The sequence below is a fragment of the Phyllobates terribilis genome, unplaced genomic scaffold (genome assembly GCF_046119375.1).
Source record: "Phyllobates terribilis strain yellow unplaced genomic scaffold, ASM4611937v1 Scaffold_66__1_contigs__length_7565176, whole genome shotgun sequence".
Lineage (NCBI taxonomy): Eukaryota > Metazoa > Chordata > Amphibia > Anura > Dendrobatidae > Phyllobates > Phyllobates terribilis.
Window position 1 is genome coordinate 5,884,105 of NW_027362826.1, and position 15,189 is coordinate 5,899,293.

The 15,189-nt window shown below is 45.1% G+C and overlaps 11 non-coding genes across 11 annotated transcripts; all 11 read right to left on the reverse strand.

Moving 5' to 3' along the window:
- Nucleotides 1–1,775: 1,775 nt before the first annotated feature.
- On the reverse strand, nt 1,776–1,966 carry LOC141193577 (U2 spliceosomal RNA). Its single transcript, XR_012266483.1, has one exon. It is a non-coding gene; the product is annotated as a U2 spliceosomal RNA (small nuclear RNA).
- A 1,115-nt stretch (nt 1,967–3,081) lies between these two features.
- On the reverse strand, nt 3,082–3,272 carry LOC141193802 (U2 spliceosomal RNA). The gene has a single exon (XR_012266610.1). It is a non-coding gene; the product is annotated as a U2 spliceosomal RNA (small nuclear RNA).
- Nucleotides 3,273–4,387: 1,115 nt separating this feature from the next.
- On the reverse strand, nt 4,388–4,578 carry LOC141193569 (U2 spliceosomal RNA). The gene has a single exon (XR_012266476.1). It is a non-coding gene; the product is annotated as a U2 spliceosomal RNA (small nuclear RNA).
- A 1,112-nt stretch (nt 4,579–5,690) lies between these two features.
- On the reverse strand, nt 5,691–5,881 carry LOC141193803 (U2 spliceosomal RNA). The gene has a single exon (XR_012266611.1). It is a non-coding gene; the product is annotated as a U2 spliceosomal RNA (small nuclear RNA).
- Nucleotides 5,882–6,996: 1,115 nt separating this feature from the next.
- Nucleotides 6,997–7,187, reverse strand: LOC141193804 (U2 spliceosomal RNA). Its single transcript, XR_012266612.1, has one exon. It is a non-coding gene; the product is annotated as a U2 spliceosomal RNA (small nuclear RNA).
- Nucleotides 7,188–8,302: 1,115 nt separating this feature from the next.
- Nucleotides 8,303–8,493, reverse strand: LOC141193806 (U2 spliceosomal RNA). Its single transcript, XR_012266614.1, has one exon. It is a non-coding gene; the product is annotated as a U2 spliceosomal RNA (small nuclear RNA).
- A 1,115-nt stretch (nt 8,494–9,608) lies between these two features.
- On the reverse strand, nt 9,609–9,799 carry LOC141193807 (U2 spliceosomal RNA). Its single transcript, XR_012266615.1, has one exon. It is a non-coding gene; the product is annotated as a U2 spliceosomal RNA (small nuclear RNA).
- Nucleotides 9,800–10,914: 1,115 nt separating this feature from the next.
- Nucleotides 10,915–11,105, reverse strand: LOC141193808 (U2 spliceosomal RNA). Its single transcript, XR_012266616.1, has one exon. It is a non-coding gene; the product is annotated as a U2 spliceosomal RNA (small nuclear RNA).
- Nucleotides 11,106–12,217: 1,112 nt separating this feature from the next.
- On the reverse strand, nt 12,218–12,408 carry LOC141193809 (U2 spliceosomal RNA). The gene has a single exon (XR_012266617.1). It is a non-coding gene; the product is annotated as a U2 spliceosomal RNA (small nuclear RNA).
- Nucleotides 12,409–13,520: 1,112 nt separating this feature from the next.
- LOC141193810 (U2 spliceosomal RNA) lies at nt 13,521–13,711 on the reverse strand. Its single transcript, XR_012266618.1, has one exon. It is a non-coding gene; the product is annotated as a U2 spliceosomal RNA (small nuclear RNA).
- Nucleotides 13,712–14,823: 1,112 nt separating this feature from the next.
- LOC141193615 (U2 spliceosomal RNA) lies at nt 14,824–15,014 on the reverse strand. The gene has a single exon (XR_012266519.1). It is a non-coding gene; the product is annotated as a U2 spliceosomal RNA (small nuclear RNA).
- Between the last annotated feature and the right edge of the window lie 175 nt (nt 15,015–15,189).

Consider the following 15,189-nt stretch of genomic DNA (forward strand, 5'->3'; position numbering starts at 1 on the left):
GGATAATGTATGCCCCCTGGCCCCTCGGGGTCTGTAGCAAAACGAACAAAGTACTTGTATTTGCCAGTCCACAAGCCTTCTTCATTCGAGATCTTGTGGGAAAAATGCACATAAGTACAATGCCTCCTCAAGAATACAGTAATGTCCTACTGGGGGATAAAGGGATTGTGCATAAACACAACAACAGGAACATCCCCCTTTGAATAGAGGACAGTAAAAGTGAGTCCATCTAGGAGGGAGTTCTCAGTATGGCCTTTCAAGGTTCTATAAAGATTTTGGCAAGCAGCCATAGTAGAAAGAACCAGCACATACCTTCCATGACTTCTAAATTCCTGCAGGCAAAGAATGTCCGACTTCTTAATCTTCAATGCTTCATAGAAGATGGCATTCACCAGGTAGGACATGGAAAAATGTCCCTTCTTCTCCTCGGAAATCTCAATGCGAAATCCATTCTTGACCCGGGGGTCCCCGGTCCCAGCAAATTTCAGCTTGACTCCCATAGTCAGCCACGGAAATCGCCTTCCCGTTTCCTCCTCACTCTCCCCCTATAGCAGCATCCAGCTTAAGCCACCGGAGTGGCGATGCTGGAAGGCTGAGGGCTAGCACTCAAGGAACCTGATGTCCAGACACTTGATCTGAGCCAAAAGGCCGAGAAGCGATAACCAGAATTGGTTTCAAACTACGGAGCCACCCAAGGATCCTGAAAAGTCCATTTGTGGAGATGAGCTCCTGGACTCCCGTTAAGAAGACATGTTGTCAACCTCTAGATCCCTTACATGCCTGCACTTTTCGGCTTGCTGCTGCTGCAATCCACGCGTTTTAGATCTGCATAACTCCACCTCTTTAAACACAGCACCTTCACCCCCTGCTGTTCCCACCCGCCTCAACACCGTTGGAAGGGAGGAGAACCAATTAAGGCGGGGGGTGGGGTGGAACGAGCAGCTGTCTACCCTTAGCAGGAGGGCTCCTGATTACATACCTCTCCTGCTGCTGCTGCTGCTGGCTGTCCAGCAGCAGACTGAAGGTGGCTGCTGCTGTGCACAGGTATATAAAGGCTCAGAGCCTATTATGACACGCGCAGCCAGCGTTCCATTGCCACATTCCATCTACTGCAGGCAGGATACCTGGCTGGCTGAATGTCGCTGAGAAGCTCACAGAGACCGCCATAAGCAACAGTTTAACAGAATGCCACAGACTAATCAACCAAACTTTTTGGGTTGGGTTCTCTTTTATAGTCTGCAGGCATTAAATGAAAGAAGTCAGTGTTCCAGCAGAAGGAGACAACGTTTCAGAAAAGGCATTGTAGCAAACCAAAAAAGAAATTTTAAGCGCAGCAGAGTAACCAGCGCACATACCTGTTAGCTCAGGTGAGTTTAAAAGGCTGCTGTTGATAACAAGGGCATTTGCTAAATAGATGGTGTGTGTGCAACAATATACTGAAAGGTCAATTATATTGTGCAGCTTATCTCACCACCTGTAGTTATTTAGGTGAAAGCTCCAAAATGCTTGCCTAATATGTCTGTTTATCCAAAAGGAAGTAAAAAGGGAGAGCTAGAAAGATAGCATTGCATCACATTACATGGCAATGCAATGCACAGTTGCTGAAGTTGAACCAAAATGAGCTTGTAATCTGGCTTCTGCAACTTTGAACATGAAAAATCCAATGAGGAGAAGAAAAGCAAAGCCAAAGAGTCCATCCCAAAATCCGACAAACAAGCAAAATGAACAAAAAACATTGAATTCAATTCTTTCTGATTTTAGAAACTGCATTAAAGAAGGGGTGCACCGGTCCTGGAGATACTGCAATACCAGGTCAATGCGTGGAGTGGACAGAGCAAGCTCTTTTTCCTTCTCCCTGTTCTAAAAATCCATTTAATGTATGGTCCCCAGATAGGGGACGCATCAGATATTAAACTGATAAGAACAGATACTACACTTGATCTTAGCCAAAAGGCCGAGAAGCGATAACCAGAATTGGTTTCAAACTACGGAGCCACCCAAGGATCCTGAAAAGTCCATTTGTGGAGATGAGCTCCTGGACTCCCGTTAAGAAGACATGTTGTCAACCTCTAGATCCCTTACATGCCTGCACTTTTCGGCTTGCTGCTGCTGCAATCCACGCGTTTTAGATCTGCATAACTCCACCTCTTTAAACACAGCACCTTCACCCCCTGCTGTTCCCACCCGCCTCAACACCGTTGGAAGGGAGGAGAACCAATTAAGGCGGGGGGTGGGGTGGAACGAGCAGCTGTCTACCCTTAGCAGGAGGGCTCCTGATTACATACCTCTCCTGCTGCTGCTGCTGCTGGCTGTCCAGCAGCAGACTGAAGGTGGCTGCTGCTGTGCACAGGTATATAAAGGCTCAGAGCCTATTATGACACGCGCAGCCAGCGTTCCATTGCCACATTCCATCTACTGCAGGCAGGATACCTGGCTGGCTGAATGTCGCTGAGAAGCTCACAGAGACCGCCATAAGCAACAGTTTAACAGAATGCCACAGACTAATCAACCAAACTTTTTGGGTTGGGTTCTCTTTTATAGTCTGCAGGCATTAAATGAAAGAAGTCAGTGTTCCAGCAGAAGGAGACAACGTTTCAGAAAAGGCATTGTAGCAAACCAAAAAAGAAATTTTAAGCGCAGCAGAGTAACCAGCGCACATACCTGTTAGCTCAGGTGAGTTTAAAAGGCTGCTGTTGATAACAAGGGCATTTGCTAAATAGATGGTGTGTGTGCAACAATATACTGAAAGGTCAATTATATTGTGCAGCTTATCTCACCACCTGTAGTTATTTAGGTGAAAGCTCCAAAATGCTTGCCTAATATGTCTGTTTATCCAAAAGGAAGTAAAAAGGGAGAGCTAGAAAGACAGCATTGCATCACATTACATGGCAATGCAATGCACAGTTGCTGAAGTTGAACCAAAATGAGCTTGTAATCTGGCTTCTGCAACTTTGAACATGAAAAATCCAATGAGGAGAAGAAAAGCAAAGCCAAAGAGTCCATCCCAAAATCCGACAAACAAGCAAAATGAACAAAAAACATTGAATTCAATTCTTTCTGATTTTAGAAACTGCATTAAAGAAGGGGTGCACCGGTCCTGGAGATACTGCAATACCAGGTCAATGCGTGGAGTGGACAGAGCAAGCTCTTTTTCCATCTCCCTGTTCTAAAAATCCATTTAATATATGGTCCCCAGATAGGGGACGTATCAGATATTAAACTGATAAGAACAGATACTACACTTGATCTTAGCCAAAAGGCCGAGAAGCGATAACCAGAATTGGTTTCAAACTACGGAGCCACCCAAGGATCCTGAAAAGTCCATTTGTGGAGATGAGCTCCTGGACTCCCGTTAAGAAGACATGTTGTCAACCTCTAGATCCCTTACATGCCTGCACTTTTCGGCTTGCTGCTGCTGCAATCCACGCGTTTTAGATCTGCATAACTCCACCTCTTTAAACACAGCACCTTCACCCCCTGCTGTTCCCACCCGCCTCAACACCGTTGGAAGGGAGGAGAACCAATTAAGGTGGGGGGTGGGGTGGAACGAGCAGCTGTCTACCCTTAGCAGGAGGGCTCCTGATTACATACCTCTCCTGCTGCTGCTGCTGCTGGCTGTCCAGCAGCAGACTGAAGGTGGCTGCTGCTGTGCACAGGTATATAAAGGCTCAGAGCCTATTATGACACGCGCAGCCAGCGTTCCATTGCCACATTCCATCTACTGCAGGCAGGATACCTGGCTGGCTGAATGTCGCTGAGAAGCTCACAGAGACCGCCATAAGCAACAGTTTAACAGAATGCCACAGACTAATCAACCAAACTTTTTGGGTTGGGTTCTCTTTTATAGTCTGCAGGCATTAAATGAAAGAAGTCAGTGTTCCAGCAGAAGGAGACAACGTTTCAGAAAAGGCATTGTACTAAACCAAAAAAGAAATTTTAAGCGCAGCAGAGTAACCAGCGCACATACCTGTTAGCTCAGGTGAGTTTAAAAGGCTGCTGTTGATAACAAGGGCATTTGCTAAATAGATGGTGTGTGTGCAACAATATACTGAAAGGTCAATTATATTGTGCAGCTTATCTCACCACCTGTAGTTATTTAGGTGAAAGCTCCAAAATGCTTGCCTAATATGTCTGTTTATCCAAAAGGAAGTAAAAAGGGAGAGCTAGAAAGATAGCATTGCATCACATTACATGGCAATGCAATGCACAGTTGCTGAAGTTGAACCAAAATGAGCTTGTAATCTGGCTTCTGCAACTTTGAACATGAAAAATCCAATGAGGAGAAGAAAAGCAAAGCCAAAGAGTCCATCCCAAAATCCGACAAACAAGCAAAATGAACAAAAAACATTGAATTCAATTCTTTCTGATTTTAGAAACTGCATTAAAGAAGGGGTGCACCGGTCCTGGAGATACTGCAATACCAGGTCAATGCGTGGAGTGGACAGAGCAAGCTCTTTTTCCATCTCCCTGTTCTAAAAATCCATTTAATATATGGTCCCCAGATAGGGGACGTATCAGATATTTAACTGATAAGAACAGATACTACACTTGATCTTAGCCAAAAGGCCGAGAAGCGATAACCAGAATTGGTTTCAAACTACGGAGCCACCCAAGGATCCTGAAAAGTCCATTTGTGGAGATGAGCTCCTGGACTCCCGTTAAGAAGACATGTTGTCAACCTCTAGATCCCTTACATGCCTGCACTTTTCGGCTTGCTGCTGCTGCAATCCACGCGTTTTAGATCTGCATAACTCCACCTCTTTAAACACAGCACCTTCACCCCCTGCTGTTCCCACCCGCCTCAACACCGTTGGAAGGGAGGAGAACCAATTAAGGCGGGGGGTGGGGTGGAACGAGCAGCTGTCTACCCTTAGCAGGAGGGCTCCTGATTACATACCTCTCCTGCTGCTGCTGCTGGCTGTCCAGCAGCAGACTGAAGGTGGCTGCTGCTGTGCACAGGTATATAAAGGCTCAGAGCCTATTATGACACGCGCAGCCAGCGTTCCATTGCCACATTCCATCTACTGCAGGCAGGATACCTGGCTGGCTGAATGTCGCTGAGAAGCTCACAGAGACCGCCATAAGCAACAGTTTAACAGAATGCCACAGACTAATCAACCAAACTTTTTGGGTTGGGTTCTCTTTTATAGTCTGCAGGCATTAAATGAAAGAAGTCAGTGTTCCAGCAGAAGGAGACAACGTTTCAGAAAAGGCATTGTAGCAAACCAAAAAAGAAATTTTAAGCGCAGCAGAGTAACCAGCGCACATACCTGTTAGCTCAGGTGAGTTTAAAAGGCTGCTGTTGATAACAAGGGCATTTGCTAAATAGATGGTGTGTGTGCAACAATATACTGAAAGGTCAATTATATTGTGCAGCTTATCTCACCACCTGTAGTTATTTAGGTGAAAGCTCCAAAATGCTTGCCTAATATGTCTGTTTATCCAAAAGGAAGTAAAAAGGGAGAGCTAGAAAGATAGCATTGCATCACATTACATGGCAATGCAATGCACAGTTGCTGAAGTTGAACCAAAATGAGTTTGTAATCTGGCTTCTGCAACTTTGAACATGAAAAATCCAATGAGGAGAAGAAAAGCAAAGCCAAAGAGTCCATCCCAAAATCCGACAAACAAGCAAAATGAACAAAAAACATTGAATTCAATTCTTTCTGATTTTAGAAACTGCATTAAAGAAGGGGTGCACCGGTCCTGGAGATACTGCAATACCAGGTCAATGCGTGGAGTGGACAGAGCAAGCTCTTTTTCCATCTCCCTGTTCTAAAAATCCATTTAATATATGGTCCCCAGATAGGGGACGTATCAGATATTAAACTGATAAGAACAGATACTACACTTGATCTTAGCCAAAAGGCCGAGAAGCGATAACCAGAATTGGTTTCAAACTACGGAGCCACCCAAGGATCCTGAAAAGTCCATTTGTGGAGATGAGCTCCTGGACTCCCGTTAAGAAGACATGTTGTCAACCTCTAGATCCCTTACATGCCTGCACTTTTCGGCTTGCTGCTGCTGCAATCCACGCGTTTTAGATCTGCATAACTCCACCTCTTTAAACACAGCACCTTCACCCCCTGCTGTTCCCACCCGCCTCAACACCGTTGGAAGGGAGGAGAACCAATTAAGGCGGGGGGTGGGGTGGAACGAGCAGCTGTCTACCCTTAGCAGGAGGGCTCCTGATTACATACCTCTCCTGCTGCTGCTGCTGCTGGCTGTCCAGCAGCAGACTGAAGGTGGCTGCTGCTGTGCACAGGTATATAAAGGCTCAGAGCCTATTATGACACGCGCAGCCAGCGTTCCATTGCCACATTCCATCTACTGCAGGCAGGATACCTGGCTGGCTGAATGTCGCTGAGAAGCTCACAGAGACCGCCATAAGCAACAGTTTAACAGAATGCCACAGACTAATCACCCAAACTTTTTGGGTTGGGTTCTCTTTTATAGTCTGCAGGCATTAAATGAAAGAAGTCAGTGTTCCAGCAGAGGGAGACAACGTTTCAGAAAAGGCATTGTAGCAAACCAAAAAAGAAATTTTAAGCGCAGCAGAGTAACCAGCGCACATACCTGTTAGCTCAGGTGAGTTTAAAAGGCTGCTGTTGATAACAAGGGCATTTGCTAAATAGATGGTGTGTGTGCAACAATATACTGAAAGGTCAATTATATTGTGCAGCTTATCTCACCACCTGTAGTTATTTAGGTAAAAGCTCCAAAATGCTTGCCTAATATGTCTGTTTATCCAAAAGGAAGTAAAAAGGGAGAGCTAGAAAGATAGCATTGCATCACATTACATGGCAATGCAATGCACAGTTGCTGAAGTTGAACCAAAATGAGCTTGTAATCTGGCTTCTGCAACTTTGAACATGAAAAATCCAATGAGGAGAAGAAAAGCAAAGCCAAAGAGTCCATCCCAAAATCCGACAAACAAGCAAAATGAACAAAAAACATTGAATTCAATTCTTTCTGATTTTAGAAACTGCATTAAAGAAGGGGTGCACCGGTCCTGGAGATACTGCAATACCAGGTCAATGCGTGGAGTGGACAGAGCAAGCTCTTTTTCCATCTCCCTGTTCTAAAAATCCATTTAATATATGGTCCCCAGATAGGGGACGTATCAGATATTAAACTGATAAGAACAGATACTACACTTGATCTTAGCCAAAAGGCCGAGAAGCGATAACCAGAATTGGTTTCAAACTACGGAGCCACCCAAGGATCCTGAAAAGTCCATTTGTGGAGATGAGCTCCTGGACTCCCGTTAAGAAGACATGTTGTCAACCTCTAGATCCCTTACATGCCTGCACTTTTCGGCTTGCTGCTGCTGCAATCCACGCGTTTTAGATCTGCATAACTCCACCTCTTTAAACACAGCACCTTCACCCCCTGCTGTTCCCACCCGCCTCAACACCGTTGGAAGGGAGGAGAACCAATTAAGGCGGGGGGTGGGGTGGAACGAGCAGCTGTCTACCCTTAGCAGGAGGGCTCCTGATTACATACCTCTCCTGCTGCTGCTGCTGCTGGCTGTCCAGCAGCAGACTGAAGGTGGCTGCTGCTGTGCACAGGTATATAAAGGCTCAGAGCCTATTATGACACGCGCAGCCAGCGTTCCATTGCCACATTCCATCTACTGCAGGCAGGATACCTGGCTGGCTGAATGTCGCTGAGAAGCTCACAGAGACCGCCATAAGCAACAGTTTAACAGAATGCCACAGACTAATCAACCAAACTTTTTGGGTTGGGTTCTCTTTTATAGTCTGCAGGCATTAAATGAAAGAAGTCAGTGTTCCAGCAGAAGGAGACAACGTTTCAGAAAAGGCATTGTAGCAAACCAAAAAAGAAATTTTAAGCGCAGCAGAGTAACCAGCGCACATACCTGTTAGCTCAGGTGAGTTTAAAAGGCTGCTGTTGATAACAAGGGCATTTGCTAAATAGATGGTGTGTGTGCAACAATATACTGAAAGGTCAATTATATTGTGCAGCTTATCTCACCACCTGTAGTTATTTAGGTGAAAGCTCCAAAATGCTTGCCTAATATGTCTGTTTATCCAAAAGGAAGTAAAAAGGGAGAGCTAGAAAGATAGCATTGCATCACATTACATGGCAATGCAATGCACAGTTGCTGAAGTTGAACCAAAATGAGCTTGTAATCTGGCTTCTGCAACTTTGAACATGAAAAATCCAATGAGGAGAAGAAAAGCAAAGCCAAAGAGTCCATCCCAAAATCCGACAAACAAGCAAAATGAACAAAAAACATTGAATTCAATTCTTTCTGATTTTAGAAACTGCATTAAAGAAGGGGTGCACCGGTCCTGGAGATACTGCAATACCAGGTCAATGCGTGGAGTGGACAGAGCAAGCTCTTTTTCCATCTCCCTGTTCTAAAAATCCATTTAATATATGGTCCCCAGATAGGGGACGTATCAGATATTAAACTGATAAGAACAGATACTACACTTGATCTTAGCCAAAAGGCCGAGAAGCGATAACCAGAATTGGTTTCAAACTACGGAGCCACCCAAGGATCCTGAAAAGTCCATTTGTGGAGATGAGCTCCTGGACTCCCGTTAAGAAGACATGTTGTCAACCTCTAGATCCCTTACATGCCTGCACTTTTCGGCTTGCTGCTGCTGCAATCCACGCGTTTTAGATCTGCATAACTCCACCTCTTTAAACACAGCACCTTCACCCCCTGCTGTTCCCACCCGCCTCAACACCGTTGGAAGGGAGGAGAACCAATTAAGGCGGGGGGTGGGGTGGAACGAGCAGCTGTCTACCCTTAGCAGGAGGGCTCCTGATTACATACCTCTCCTGCTGCTGCTGCTGCTGGCTGTCCAGCAGCAGACTGAAGGTGGCTGCTGCTGTGCACAGGTATATAAAGGCTCAGAGCCTATTATGACACGCGCAGCCAGCGTTCCATTGCCACATTCCATCTACTGCAGGCAGGATACCTGGCTGGCTGAATGTCGCTGAGAAGCTCACAGAGACCGCCATAAGCAACAGTTTAACAGAATGCCACAGACTAATCAACCAAACTTTTTGGGTTGGGTTCTCTTTTATAGTCTGCAGGCATTAAATGAAAGAAGTCAGTGTTCCAGCAGAAGGAGACAACGTTTCAGAAAAGGCATTGTAGCAAACCAAAAAAGAAATTTTAAGCGCAGCAGAGTAACCAGCGCACATACCTGTTAGCTCAGGTGAGTTTAAAAGGCTGCTGTTGATAACAAGGGCATTTGCTAAATAGATGGTGTGTGTGCAACAATATACTGAAAGGTCAATTATATTGTGCAGCTTATCTCACCACCTGTAGTTATTTAGGTGAAAGCTCCAAAATGCTTGCCTAATATGTCTGTTTATCCAAAAGGAAGTAAAAAGGGAGAGCTAGAAAGATAGCATTGCATCACATTACATGGCAATGCAATGCACAGTTGCTGAAGTTGAACCAAAATGAGCTTGTAATCTGGCTTCTGCAACTTTGAACATGAAAAATCCAATGAGGAGAAGAAAAGCAAAGCCAAAGAGTCCATCCCAAAATCCGACAAACAAGCAAAATGAACAAAAAACATTGAATTCAATTCTTTCTGATTTTAGAAACTGCATTAAAGAAGGGGTGCACCGGTCCTGGAGATACTGCAATACCAGGTCAATGCGTGGAGTGGACAGAGCAAGCTCTTTTTCCATCTCCCTGTTCTAAAAATCCATTTAATATATGGTCCCCAGATAGGGGACGTATCAGATATTAAACTGATAAGAACAGATACTACACTTGATCTTAGCCAAAAGGCCGAGAAGCGATAACCAGAATTGGTTTCAAACTACGGAGCCACCCAAGGATCCTGAAAAGTCCATTTGTGGAGATGAGCTCCTGGACTCCCGTTAAGAAGACATGTTGTCAACCTCTAGATCCCTTACATGCCTGCACTTTTCGGCTTGCTGCTGCTGCAATCCACGCGTTTTAGATCTGCATAACTCCACCTCTTTAAACACAGCACCTTCACCCCCTGCTGTTCCCACCCGCCTCAACACCGTTGGAAGGGAGGAGAACCAATTAAGGCGGGGGGTGGGGTGGAACGAGCAGCTGTCTACCCTTAGCAGGAGGGCTCCTGATTACATACCTCTCCTGCTGCTGCTGCTGCTGGCTGTCCAGCAGCAGACTGAAGGTGGCTGCTGCTGTGCACAGGTATATAAAGGCTCAGAGCCTATTATGACACGCGCAGCCAGCGTTCCATTGCCACATTCCATCTACTGCAGGCAGGATACCTGGCTGGCTGAATGTCGCTGAGAAGCTCACAGAGACCGCCATAAGCAACAGTTTAACAGAATGCCACAGACTAATCAACCAAACTTTTTGGGTTGGGTTCTCTTTTATAGTCTGCAGGCATTAAATGAAAGAAGTCAGTGTTCCAGCAGAAGGAGACAACGTTTCAGAAAAGGCATTGTAGCAAACCAAAAAAGAAATTTTAAGCGCAGCAGAGTAACCAGCGCACATACCTGTTAGCTCAGGTGAGTTTAAAAGGCTGCTGTTGATAACAAGGGCATTTGCTAAATAGATGGTGTGTGTGCAACAATATACTGAAAGGTCAATTATATTGTGCAGCTTATCTCACCACCTGTAGTTATTTAGGTGAAAGCTCCAAAATGCTTGCCTAATATGTCTGTTTATCCAAAAGGAAGTAAAAAGGGAGAGCTAGAAAGATAGCATTGCATCACATTACATGGCAATGCAATGCACAGTTGCTGAAGTTGAACCAAAATGAGCTTGTAATCTGGCTTCTGCAACTTTGAACATGAAAAATCCAATGAGGAGAAGAAAAGCAAAGCCAAAGAGTCCATCCCAAAATCCGACAAACAAGCAAAATGAACAAAAAACATTGAATTCAATTCTTTCTGATTTTAGAAACTGCATTAAAGAAGGGGTGCACCGGTCCTGGAGATACTGCAATACCAGGTCAATGCGTGGAGTGGACAGAGCAAGCTCTTTTTCCATCTCCCTGTTCTAAAAATCCATTTAATATATGGTCCCCAGATAGGGGACGTATCAGATATTAAACTGATAAGAACAGATACTACACTTGATCTTAGCCAAAAGGCCGAGAAGCGATAACCAGAATTGGTTTCAAACTACGGAGCCACCCAAGGATCCTGAAAAGTCCATTTGTGGAGATGAGCTCCTGGACTCCCGTTAAGAAGACATGTTGTCAACCTCTAGATCCCTTACATGCCTGCACTTTTCGGCTTGCTGCTGCTGCAATCCACGCGTTTTAGATCTGCATAACTCCACCTCTTTAAACACAGCACCTTCACCCCCTGCTGTTCCCACCCGCCTCAACACCGTTGGAAGGGAGGAGAACCAATTAAGGCGGGGGGTGGGGTGGAACGAGCAGCTGTCTACCCTTAGCAGGAGGGCTCCTGATTACATACCTCTCCTGCTGCTGCTGCTGGCTGTCCAGCAGCAGACTGAAGGTGGCTGCTGCTGTGCACAGGTATATAAAGGCTCAGAGCCTATTATGACACGCGCAGCCAGCGTTCCATTGCCACATTCCATCTACTGCAGGCAGGATACCTGGCTGGCTGAATGTCGCTGAGAAGCTCACAGAGACCGCCATAAGCAACAGTTTAACAGAATGCCACAGACTAATCAACCAAACTTTTTGGGTTGGGTTCTCTTTTATAGTCTGCAGGCATTAAATGAAAGAAGTCAGTGTTCCAGCAGAAGGAGACAACGTTTCAGAAAAGGCATTGTAGCAAACCAAAAAAGAAATTTTAAGCGCAGCAGAGTAACCAGCGCACATACCTGTTAGCTCAGGTGAGTTTAAAAGGCTGCTGTTGATAACAAGGGCATTTGCTAAATAGATGGTGTGTGTGCAACAATATACTGAAAGGTCAATTATATTGTGCAGCTTATCTCACCACCTGTAGTTATTTAGGTGAAAGCTCCAAAATGCTTGCCTAATATGTCTGTTTATCCAAAAGGAAGTAAAAAGGGAGAGCTAGAAAGATAGCATTGCATCACATTACATGGCAATGCAATGCACAGTTGCTGAAGTTGAACCAAAATGAGCTTGTAATCTGGCTTCTGCAACTTTGAACATGAAAAATCCAATGAGGAGAAGAAAAGCAAAGCCAAAGAGTCCATCCCAAAATCCGACAAACAAGCAAAATGAACAAAAAACATTGAATTCAATTCTTTCTGATTTTAGAAACTGCATTAAAGAAGGGGTGCACCGGTCCTGGAGATACTGCAATACCAGGTCAATGCGTGGAGTGGACAGAGCAAGCTCTTTTTCCATCTCCCTGTTCTAAAAATCCATTTAATATATGGTCCCCAGATAGGGGACGTATCAGATATTAAACTGATAAGAACAGATACTACACTTGATCTTAGCCAAAAGGCCGAGAAGCGATAACCAGAATTGGTTTCAAACTACGGAGCCACCCAAGGATCCTGAAAAGTCCATTTGTGGAGATGAGCTCCTGGACTCCCGTTAAGAAGACATGTTGTCAACCTCTAGATCCCTTACATGCCTGCACTTTTCGGCTTGCTGCTGCTGCAATCCACGCGTTTTAGATCTGCATAACTCCACCTCTTTAAACACAGCACCTTCACCCCCTGCTGTTCCCACCCGCCTCAACACCGTTGGAAGGGAGGAGAACCAATTAAGGCGGGGGGTGGGGTGGAACGAGCAGCTGTCTACCCTTAGCAGGAGGGCTCCTGATTACATACCTCTCCTGCTGCTGCTGCTGGCTGTCCAGCAGCAGACTGAAGGTGGCTGCTGCTGTGCACAGGTATATAAAGGCTCAGAGCCTATTATGACACGCGCAGCCAGCGTTCCATTGCCACATTCCATCTACTGCAGGCAGGATACCTGGCTGGCTGAATGTCGCTGAGAAGCTCACAGAGACCGCCATAAGCAACAGTTTAACAGAATGCCACAGACTAATCAACCAAACTTTTTGGGTTGGGTTCTCTTTTATAGTCTGCAGGCATTAAATGAAAGAAGTCAGTGTTCCAGCAGAAGGAGACAACGTTTCAGAAAAGGCATTGTAGCAAACCAAAAAAGAAATTTTAAGCGCAGCAGAGTAACCAGCGCACATACCTGTTAGCTCAGGTGAGTTTAAAAGGCTGCTGTTGATAACAAGGGCATTTGCTAAATAGATGGTGTGTGTGCAACAATATACTGAAAGGTCAATTATATTGTGCAGCTTATCTCACCACCTGTAGTTATTTAGGTGAAAGCTCCAAAATGCTTGCCTAATATGTCTGTTTATCCAAAAGGAAGTAAAAAGGGAGAGCTAGAAAGATAGCATTGCATCACATTACATGGCAATGCAATGCACAGTTGCTGAAGTTGAACCAAAATGAGCTTGTAATCTGGCTTCTGCAACTTTGAACATGAAAAATCCAATGAGGAGAAGAAAAGCAAAGCCAAAGAGTCCATCCCAAAATCCGACAAACAAGCAAAATGAACAAAAAACATTGAATTCAATTCTTTCTGATTTTAGAAACTGCATTAAAGAAGGGGTGCACCGGTCCTGGAGATACTGCAATACCAGGTCAATGCGTGGAGTGGACAGAGCAAGCTCTTTTTCCATCTCCCTGTTCTAAAAATCCATTTAATATATGGTCCCCAGATAGGGGACGTATCAGATATTAAACTGATAAGAACAGATACTACACTTGATCTTAGCCAAAAGGCCGAGAAGCGATAACCAGAATTGGTTTCAAACTACGGAGCCACCCAAGGATCCTGAAAAGTCCATTTGTGGAGATGAGCTCCTGGACTCCCGTTAAGAAGACATGTTGTCAACCTCTAGATCCCTTACATGCCTGCACTTTTCGGCTTGCTGCTGCTGCAATCCACGCGTTTTAGATCTGCATAACTCCACCTCTTTAAACACAGCACCTTCACCCCCTGCTGTTCCCACCCGCCTCAACACCGTTGGAAGGGAGGAGAACCAATTAAGGCGGGGGGTGGGGTGGAACGAGCAGCTGTCTACCCTTAGCAGGAGGGCTCCTGATTACATACCTCTCCTGCTGCTGCTGCTGGCTGTCCAGCAGCAGACTGAAGGTGGCTGCTGCTGTGCACAGGTATATAAAGGCTCAGAGCCTATTATGACACGCGCAGCCAGCGTTCCATTGCCACATTCCATCTACTGCAGGCAGGATACCTGGCTGGCTGAATGTCGCTGAGAAGCTCACAGAGACCGCCATAAGCAACAGTTTAACAGAATGCCACAGACTAATCAACCAAACTTTTTGGGTTGGGTTCTCTTTTATAGTCTGCAGGCATTAAATGAAAGAAGTCAGTGTTCCAGCAGAAGGAGACAACGTTTCAGAAAAGGCATTGTAGCAAACCAAAAAAGAAATTTTAAGCGCAGCAGAGTAACCAGCGCACATACCTGTTAGCTCAGGTGAGTTTAAAAGGCTGCTGTTGATAACAAGGGCATTTGCTAAATAGATGGTGTGTGTGCAACAATATACTGAAAGGTCAATTATATTGTGCAGCTTATCTCACCACCTGTAGTTATTTAGGTGAAAGCTCCAAAATGCTTGCCTAATATGTCTGTTTATCCAAAAGGAAGTAAAAAGGGAGAGCTAGAAAGATAGCATTGCATCACATTACATGGCAATGCAATGCACAGTTGCTGAAGTTGAACCAAAATGAGCTTGTAATCTGGCTTCTGCAACTTTGAACATGAAAAATCCAATGAGGAGAAGAAAAGCAAAGCCAAAGAGTCCATCCCAAAATCCGACAAACAAGCAAAATGAACAAAAAACATTGAATTCAATTCTTTCTGATTTTAGAAACTGCATTAAAGAAGGGGTGCACTGGTCCTGGAGATACTGCAATACCAGGTCAATGCGTGGAGTGGACAGAGCAAGCTCTTTTTCCATCTCCCTGTTCTAAAAATCCATTTAATATATGGTCCCCAGATAGGGGACGTATCAGATATTAAACTGATAAGAACAGATACTACACTTGATCTTAGCCAAAAGGCCGAGAAGCGATAACCAGAATTGGTTTCAAACTACGGAGCCACCCAAGGATCCTGAAAAGTCCATTTGTGGAGATGAGCTCCTGGACTCCCGTTAAGAAGACATGTTGTCAACCTCTAGATCCCTTACATGCCTGCACTTTTCGGCTTGCTGCTGCTGCAATCCACGCGTTTTAGATCTGCATAACT